Source organism: Takifugu flavidus, chromosome 6, assembly GCF_003711565.1.
Source record: "Takifugu flavidus isolate HTHZ2018 chromosome 6, ASM371156v2, whole genome shotgun sequence".
Lineage (NCBI taxonomy): Eukaryota > Metazoa > Chordata > Actinopteri > Tetraodontiformes > Tetraodontidae > Takifugu > Takifugu flavidus.
The window spans coordinates 9,727,134-9,736,847 of record NC_079525.1 but is presented as its reverse complement, the minus strand read 5'-3'; the positions used below and the strand labels follow the sequence as shown (position 1 = coordinate 9,736,847).

Sequence of the window (9,714 nt, the reverse complement as noted above, 5' to 3'; positions counted from 1 at the left end):
AATCAAGTTAGTTGCTCCCAGAGATTTTAATACAGCTCTAATTTCTTCACTTTCTGAGTTCCTTGGATCACCTGTATTAAACTATATTGTATTTAACCCTGTATGCCCGAACCTGATGCTTGTGATCACCTCCTCCTCCCTCCTGTCTCTCCCTGTACTCCTCATTTTGCTCTACCTTCCTCTGGTTTCCATAATACCGCCTCCTTATCCTGTCTTTCTCCCACTGCTTTTGTCCCTTTTCCATTAACTTGTGCTTGTTTATATTTTTGACTTCCTTCCTTCTAATACTAACGTTTAATTCTATATTATGATTTTTTGTAGCTCTCTTTGCAATTATTATTTATCTTTCACGGTGCAGCAGCTCCTTTACATTCTCATTCCTTTACTCTCTTCAATAATATAGCTATGGATTCTCATAAATGGCTTGACTAACACACACACACACACACACACACACACACCCAGAACGACTCTTTCATTCTCTTAAACCTGATTTCAAAAATATACAGTACCGGTACAGTCCACCAGGTGTCGCTATTTTATTACTCTCATAGAAGTTTTCATTTTATGGTGATTAATAATACAATTTTATGTAATATTGAATGATTTTGTGCATTTGTGCATTTTAAGTTTTTATATTTGTTTAAAATATAAAAACAATGTATCTCAGCCCAACTTCATTATTTTCCTCATTTCAGTCTACGAACAAGCTGCCTTGTTCACCAAGATTAAGATCTCAAATTGTTGTTTTTTTTGGGTTGTTTGTTTTAATCCAGACAGCCCAGATGTTTTACATCATTAGGCCACATTCCTGCACGAATGAAAATATTTCAATAACCAAACTGTGATCAGAAACACATACTCATTATCAGACCTGAGAAAACAAATGTTTCACAGACCAAACAATTCCATATCACCTTTGTGAATTTTCACAAGTGAAATTTCACAAGTCTTTGTGAAAATTCAGACCTTAGAGGGACCCTGCATCGACGCAAAAGGGTAAATCAGCCATTTAAAACAGAGCAATTGTTGGATAGAATGATTATTAAAATGCACACCCATATATATATATGTGTGTGTGTGTGTGTGTGTGTGTGTGTGTGTGTGTGTGTGTGTGTGTGTGTGTACTCTTACCCTTGTACTCTTATCTTTGTGAGGACTTTCATGGACATAATGCATAAACCCCAACCATCCTAACTAACCCCCTGACCTAAACCCTAAAATCCCCTGACCTAAAACCTAAAACCAAAGTCTAGATCCTCAAACAGGCCTTTGAATTTGTGAGGACCAGCTAAAGTGTCCCCATGTCCGCAAAATGTCCTCACGTGGCTAGTAGAATGTATATATTGGTACTCAATATATAGCAAGTGGAAGCGCGGGCACACAAATATTTAGCTAGTGAGGACCCCATGAAACCTTGGATTTAAGATTAGATTTGTGGCCAAGAATGAACTTGTCATGTTTAGATTTAAGATATACAGCTGACGATGAAAGTCTTTAGAAAGATAAACGTGGTTGAGGGTAAATCTAGAATATTGAAACAATGCAATTCTGATTTTATTAACACCAGACCAACAGATAAAGCAATAAACACTGAAGTCAGAGCAGTAGGACATTATTAGACCATAAATGTTGCATGGGGGTTCTCAGAGGAGCGTTCGCTTCCGGAGCAGCGTCTCCCGATTCTTCCCATTGGAGAAGAGCCGCATAAGGGAGGGGAGAGACGGGAGAAACGGAGCTCTAGTCCGGAGGGAGGAGTGAAGAGTGTCCAGGGCAAAAAGGAGGACTAGAACACAGCGCAGAGGAGGTAAGTGACCTGAAATGCTGTCGTTTTTTTCACTTTATTCGGGGCACTTGAAGCGTTACGCTTCTCATCGCGCACGGATGTAAACATGAACAACTTTGGGAAATTTTCCTCTTCGACGCGCTGCTTCGGCATCCGGGGGCCCCGCTGTTTTACAAACCAGTCGAAAGGTGGTGGGGAAACGGCCGGGAGGCATCCTCTGCAGACACCGACCCCAGCACGTGTGGTTCAGAGATTATTTACGGAACCTTTTTGGTTTTCCTAATGGCAGATGCAAGAGCCCGTCCGTAAACACAAAGCGTTATTAAAAACATTTGTGGGACCTTTTGGCTAGCCTTAGCTTTAGCTCCTAATGACAATATCACCGGTGTAATGATAAAAATATGGCAACAACACAGCTGCGACATAACACATCTATAGCCACCTTTCCTCGCAAGGAGGGTATTTGTGAAGGTACATAAATGCACCACAAGGATGTTTTCCACCATTAATGTACACGTTCCTGTAGGACGATGTCAGAATTGACGGGCCAAATGTCTCTTTATCCCCATTTTCCCAATAAAAAAGTCTAACTTCAAGGAATTACTTTAACACTTTTACTATATCAGCTCCACTTTTATTTTTTATTTTACTATTTGTAGCATGTGTGTGTTACAGGGTGGCAGAACACTGATGACAATATCTTCAGGATTCAAGATTCAAGATTTACTTTATTCATCCCCGTAGGGAAATTGAATTGTAGTAGCAGCCTAAACGTGGATTAATATAACTGTAGTGTAGGTTTTGTATTTACAAAGTATAGAAATAGAATAAATAAAATACAGATAAGATTAGAACATTATAAGCATATATACAGCATATATTATAAGTATATATATAATATATACACAATATACTATATACATATTATAAGCATTATAAGCATATATACATAAATATATAATAAAATAGAAATAAAATGACAACATAAACATTAAACAATTATTGTTATTGAATGGGTTTGGATGAATTATAGAGTCTGATGGCGGACGTCAGGAAGGACTTCCTGTACCGTTCCTTAGAGCAGCGAGGCTGCAGGAGTCTGCTGCTGAAGCTGCTTCTCAGTTTGTCCACTGTGTTATGGAGGGGGTGGGAGGGATTGTCCATGATTGTCCGCAATTTTAACACCATCCTGTCCCTCACCACCTCGTCCAAGTTTGCAAGTTTACAGCCAACAACAGACCCTGCCTTTTTAATGAGTTTGTTGAGTCTGTTGCCATCCTTTGCTTTAATGCCTGCACCCCAGCACACTACAGCAAAGAAGATGGTGCTAGCCATGACAGACTGATAGAACATGTGGAGCATCGTGCTGCAAACACTGAAGGACCTGAGTCTCCTGAGGAAGTCTGCTCATGGCCTTCTTGTAGACAACATCGGTGTTTGTTGATACACAGCAACCTATGGACTCAGATATGGCTGTTAGACACCCAAACATAGCAAAAAATACATGGTCTTCTTTGAAACAAATTGAATATGAGGAGATTAGATTTGTACTTCCTAACCAGTTTTCAATCATCAGACATGCATTTATTATCCATCATATTACTAATTGGTGGACATGCAGTTGCACCACTGTTTTTGCAGGTCCTCTACTCTCTTCTCTTCTCCTCTCCTGTCCTGTCCTGTCCTGTCCTCTCCTGTCCCGTTCCATCCCACCCCACTTCTAGTTTTCATTCCAGGCCTTTGTCCCACATTGGTCCTCCTCTGGAGACGATCTTTTGCTGTTGCCAATATAAATAACACTGAATTGTATTGTAGTGGGTGCTGACTGGTGCCTGACTGGTACCAGGGTGATCTACAGGAGGTGCTGGGCTAGAGCTGAAGTCCTGTCAACTGCTTTATTGTTAAAGAAAGAAGGATAAAGAAGATTATTCTTTTGACTCGGAGTGTGAGTATACAAATGTGAGGCCCGGGTGTCGGTGGCTGAGCCTGCAGCTCCTACTGGACTGACTGTCTCCAGCTTTGAATTGTTCTCATGTATGAAGCCCTTCAGATAATGCAGCTGTTTGCTACTACACGGAGCCCCTTCATGATGTGTTCACACCAGGATCAGTAAGGGAGCCAGGAAATGATGCCCCTAACCTTCCTGTGTTAGTTTGTTGGCCCAGAACAGGTAGAGATCACTCAGATATGTGATGAAAAAGAAGAGATGTAACTGAGGTGTGTGTGGGTCATGTTTTGTGAATGGAACTCACACATTGGAGACAATAACACAAATTAGCAAAGGATGGTGCTGTATGTGGAAAGTATCACTCTCAGGGATGTAGTTTCCATCACTCCTGCACTCCTGCGTGGTTACAGAAACACAACTGTGTGTTATTGTGTGTGCATCTGATGGGTTGTTTGTATTTGATGTATAAATAACCTGCTATCATGACGATGAATCTGGATACTATATTATTAAACATCTGGATACTATATTATTAAACATATTTAATACTGGCTACAGCGTGCTGTTCCCGAAAGCATCTGTCTTTGTAAATGGAGGCAGGAGCTGCAGCCGTGTTTGCAAGAATCATCATGTTGCCCACAAGAGCGGAGCAGAAATGCTGCAGTGTCATTCTGCCTCTCTTCATTCCAGGCTTCGCTTCCCTCCTCTTCAGTCCCATCAGCCGTCCCATTTTTACTCCTGTGTCATCTGTGTGGATACAGTTTTCTTTAAAGTTTAAAGCTCTTTTGTTGGGATTTACAGCTACCTTTTAGGTTTAACTTCATTTTCACACATCCCCCATTTCCTCTCCTCTATATGGCTTTTCTATAGAGCATTATGCTGAGTTTGGAAAAAGTGACAGCACGAACGCTGCAGACATTTCTTGTGTTGGTGCTTGTTCAGCGTCACAAGACAGCTTCGCTTCAGATGAGGTAGTGTGGTTTCTCCATGAGAGGTAGAATTTGTAAGATTCTTGTACACATGCTCATTAAGAAATACAAAAAACTGATGCACGTTACCCTCTGGATCTCTGAGCAGGTCACACATCCAAAAATACCTCATGATATCTTTACTAGCCTCAAAGTGCTCTGTATGTAATTATGTGTGCCAGGCTATAAAAGTGTGTGTGTGTGTGTGTGTGTGTGTGTGTGTGTGTGTGTGTGTGTGTGTGTGTGTGGTGAGAGAGATGTGATGGGATGTTTTTGCCTTGCAGCACCAGCTTTTTAGTCTGTGTGTGGTCGGCATGGGGCAGAACAGCTGATGATAAAGAATGGTGAAAGTGTGTATGTGCATACATGCTTGTGTGATCATTTGTGTTTCTGTGTGTGTTTGAGCAATCAGATAAAGTGCAGGCAGATCTGTTATCACCACCCGACTTCCCCTGTGAAACAATACCACCCGTCCACCCTTGGCTAAACAAATGTGTGTGCATGTGGGGGCATATTGGTGCACATAGGAGCAGAGGTTGTTGGCAAGGAATAAGTTGTCGACTCATCCAGATGCTCCAGTTTTGTGTTTCTCTGTTGTGGTTTTCATCCAACACTGTTTATCTGTGCAGCCAACTCTCTTCACTTTCTCTTTCAGCCCTCTGTTGATGCCTCTCAATAGGGTTATTGTGCCCACTGTCAGAGAGAGTGTGTGTGTGTGTGTATCTGTGTGTTGTTGATCCAGGGAGCAGACAGCCGTGAGGTGTGTTTGAACAGACCAAGAGTGCAGAGCCCCTGTTCATCCTGCGATTGGGCCCCTTTTCTCTCTATCCATCTGTCTTCATCTTGTTCTTTATTGATGACACGGCGCCACCTATCGTCACTGTCACCTTTTTTGCTTTTTTATTATTGCCTTCTTCCTTTGCTTGTCTGCCTGTGGATGCACACGTGTGTGTGTGTGTGTGTGTGTGTGTGTGTGTGTGTGTGTGTGTGTGTGTGTGTGTGTGTGTGTGTGTGTGTGTGTGAATTTCAATTAAATCCTGATACCTATGAGTTGACAGCACAAAGATAACTGATCACCACACACACACACACACACACACACACACACACACACACACGGTGATGTGTATACACACACACACGCAGTAGTTGAACTCATCTTTTAGTAAATGTTTTAATGTTTTGAAGGCACCTTTCCCTCAGGCTCCTACTCCACTCCCTCCACTTCTGCTGTGTTAGAACTGATTATATGAAAGAAATTCCTTTCTGATGATTGAGCAGGATGAACAATCAGACTGATGTTGAAACATTGTGATCAGTTTCCTGTGGTAAGGTTCTCCACAGTTGCGTCACATCCTGCAGACAGAGAGGAGTTATGGAAGGGTGGGAAGAATGTGACACAGTACCAACATGGCATAATTCTTTTAGCAGCATTCTAAAAATCTGCAAAAGCAAAGAAACACATTTGAAGAGTTTTATATCAAATCATCTGTTGAGTTTGATATGTATCTCAAGAGTTGGGATTTTCCCTTTGGTTTTGCTTCTGCAGGTTCCAAACTCTGTCAGCTCTCCTTCCAAATCCAAAAAATAAGTCAAGCTTAATAAGTCAAAAAGGAGCACACAGCAATGTGCTTTCGGTGAGCAAGAGACCATGAGAAGGAAGGCTGATTTTGGCGAGAGCCCGATCATTGCTGTGGTGTCTCTGATTCCTTTTGGCAGATAAGGGACATTCCTCTTGTAATGAGTCACTCTCTGTTGTCCCCTGTCTCTTCTGACGTCTCCTTCTCTCGATCTAGGATGTTACTCATGTCCATTTATATCCCTTTTGGATATTTCTGAAATTTTTGAGTATGGTGGAATAGTTTGCTGTTGCCCTTCTGACCACATAAAAGGCCGTGATATTGTCACCCACACACAGCCTGAGTACGAACTGTGCTGTTCATGTCTGGACTTCCCTGACTTCTCAGATGTCCTGTCACATCTCAGCTATATATAGGAGTCACAGTCTGGCCATTGCCTTTGCCTGGATCTGAGGAGCTTTTTATGCTTGTCTCTGTTTCTCTGCACCGAGAGAGTTCTAATATATGACCATCACCTCTTCTGTTATCTGACAAAAGGAAACTGGTGTTATATCTGTAATTTTAATTCAGCGGAGTGGCAGCACTTGCTGATAAATTTGAGATGTGTGAACATGTTTAAAAACAACTGCTTTAAAAACCATTTGTTATTAAAATCTTCAAGTGTTGATGATTAGACCCCACTGAGTTTCCTCAAATTTTACAAAGTTTGGAATTTTCTGTGACATGTGTGTAAACCAGGCTCTGGTCGACTGTAAAGTTAGTGGCATGTTTTATAAGAATAACAGTGTCTCAGGAAAATATCAGACCTGTGCTCAAGAGATTATTGTAGACTATTAGACCTGTGTTGTTCAGAAAGGAAGATAAATGTTTGGGGTATTACCGCAGTGCAAGACTGCAAGTTGAAAACATAGTTGTGTTGCTTGTTGCCTTCATAGTAGCAGCAAGAGAGGACCTATGTGGTTTCATTACCTTCATTACGTTTTATTGCACTATCAACTGGCTCATGGATGCTCTCAGGAGGGAGGACACAGACCCATAGGACTCAAAGGGGATTTGGTGCATTTTACTCAGTGAGGCCATGCTCCTTGTGTACACTTTCTTCCCTCTCACGACCTCCCCTCACCCACAGGAAAGACAGGCTGGGTTATAGGAGGGTGGTTATGTGGGAAGTGGGGGGAAGCATTTCAACACTCACTCCCAAGTTTCCAAGAGTCCAGGAAGTCACTTTTTGCCTATACTATTTATTTCCCTCATCACTGGATTGTAGAACACTGTTTAGCTATTTTGATACAATATTTATTTAGCAGTTTACCGTTCATCAGCACTGTGTTCGTAGCATCAACCAGAATGTGCCTTTCATCTACAAAGTGAGGATGTTTCTGGGAAGAAAGAACTTTTTGGCTGGTCCACACAACTTTAGAGCACTGTTTGAGATTTAGGACTTGGTCTTGGGGTTAGGATGGGTTCAGATTAAGGTCAGGGGAAGAGTTTAGTTGTGATGGTTTACAGTCCCCACAAAGATAGAGGTACTCGTGTGTGTAATTGTTCTTGCATTTATGGTGTTGTCTTTGGTGAAGTGTTGAGGATGTGTACTGTAATTATGTAGCTTCACCTGCCCTCTGTCATCACCTAGCCTTTCATTTCTGAGCACCTGAACACTCACTCTCAAATTTTGTGTGCATTTTTGCTTTGGTTCAGATCTTATGCAAACATGCTGTCACCTCGTGCTCTTTGTATCTGGTCTGCTCCTTTCCTCATCTCATTACAGTTGTTTTGCCCCCTGTTGCAATGACCCACCCACCCCAAAAAAGAGACATGCCTGAGATTCTTTGGCACACCCTGAAATTCCTCCCTGTTTTCTTAGTGGTCATTTTTGCTTCTCACTCTCCTGCTAATGGAAACCAATCAGCTGGAAAATGAACTGGAATCAGCTGGAAAATGATAACTATAGAGCTTGATACCAAGAGGGTGAACTGACAGAGACAGTTGGGGAGATTCTCTAAAGATGTTAAAGGAGACTTAAAATGCTCTTTGTCCTAGTCGGACGATTGAGAGTCCATTTCTCTGTCCTTCATGCTCTCTGGAAATGGTTCCTGCAAGGACGACATCTGTGCACGCTGAGACCACAGAGCCTCCGTTTATGCAGCGGACGAGGGACTACCGGTATTTGTGTTGGTCTGTACACAACATGGTTTGTTTAAGCTGCAGTCTCATTAAACGTGTAAATTTGAGTTATTTACCCCTATTGAAAATACAAGGAAAGTCACACATACAAACAACATTGCACAAGCTTTCAAACCCTTCCACCTTTAGCCTGGATGAGCTGTAATCTTCTCTGTGTGTTGTTTAGTCTGTAGGTGTGGGCAGTAAATGGGTATATAGCATTTGTCAGGAGTGGGAACATCGTCTAGTCAAAGGTTTTTCCTATCTTTGGTTGAATTACAGCAAAAATACAATTCCACTGTTACAATTCCACTCGCAGTGTTGAGCAACAACTTTTCAAACATGCTTTTTCTTAAAAGGGAGATTAAAAAAGGACGTCAAGAGGAAAGTTTAGTGTCTCTAGTGGTTGGAATGTGAAGTACCAGCCAGTTATGGTAATAAATGGTTTTTAGTTTAAAACTTCCCAGCCTTGTAAATGGAAGCGTCTTGCTGCTAGGCCCGACCCGACCCACTCCATAGCCAATGAAAATAAAGCCAAGAAAAGATCTGGGAAGATTGCCTGCTATTGTACACTGTAGCTGGCTCCAGATCCTGATCCAGCACTAAGAAAAACAGCTGCTTGTGTTTTGTTCTCTCCATGTTGACATCCATCTATCTCCCTCTGTTGCACTGCTGCTCTACACTGACACTTTTGCTTTCTTGTTCATCTTTTTCGTACCAGAGAGGCTTTTCGACAAGCACCACGGGGCGGGCTGACTATATAAATCAGGTTTGCAGAGAGAACTGTGTGGTTTTATGAGTGTTTACAGACCTGCTTTACTTTTAATGAAAAAGACCAGCAATTCTCTTTTACACAAAGGAAATGGGGTGGAGGGGGCAAGGTACAGGGTAAATGCAATGGGGCTACAGGGTGGGAGATGATGAGCTTAGGAAGTGGCATGAAAATGGGAAGACGCAAATGTCAAATGGGATTAACACAGGAACAACAGGAAATCGTTAGTAAGTAAAGAAAGAAAGGAAAGACCAAATTAAGCTCTTGGAATCTGAGAATATTCCCCCTCCGTCACTTTAGATTTTGGCAAAATGCAGTGCTTACGCACGAGACAGAGACTGAGACAGGCACAATATATCTGCAGCTGTTGCCTTCATTCTTACTGTGCCTCTGACACAAGCATGCACGCATGCACACACACAGACACGCACACACACAGACACAGACACACACACACAGACTGGGTCACAGGTCAGAGGTCACTGTCATGTTGTGAC

The 9,714-nt window shown here is 42.0% G+C and overlaps 1 protein-coding gene across 6 annotated transcripts in view; it reads left to right on the top strand.

The window, feature by feature from the left end:
- Window positions 1–1,684: 1,684 nt before the first annotated feature.
- apbb2b (amyloid beta (A4) precursor protein-binding, family B, member 2b) overlaps window positions 1,685–9,714 on the top strand; it is a 34,327-nt gene continuing 26,297 nt past the window's right edge. For 3 of the 6 annotated variants that reach the window (XM_057035359.1, XM_057035356.1, XM_057035354.1), the window contains exon 1: window positions 1,686–1,807. The gene's annotated coding sequence lies outside the window, so the exon portion shown is untranslated. Of the gene's footprint in view, window positions 1,809–9,714 lie in introns of all 6 variants that reach the window. The other 3 variants (XM_057035360.1, XM_057035358.1, XM_057035355.1) reach the window with 2 other exon arrangements.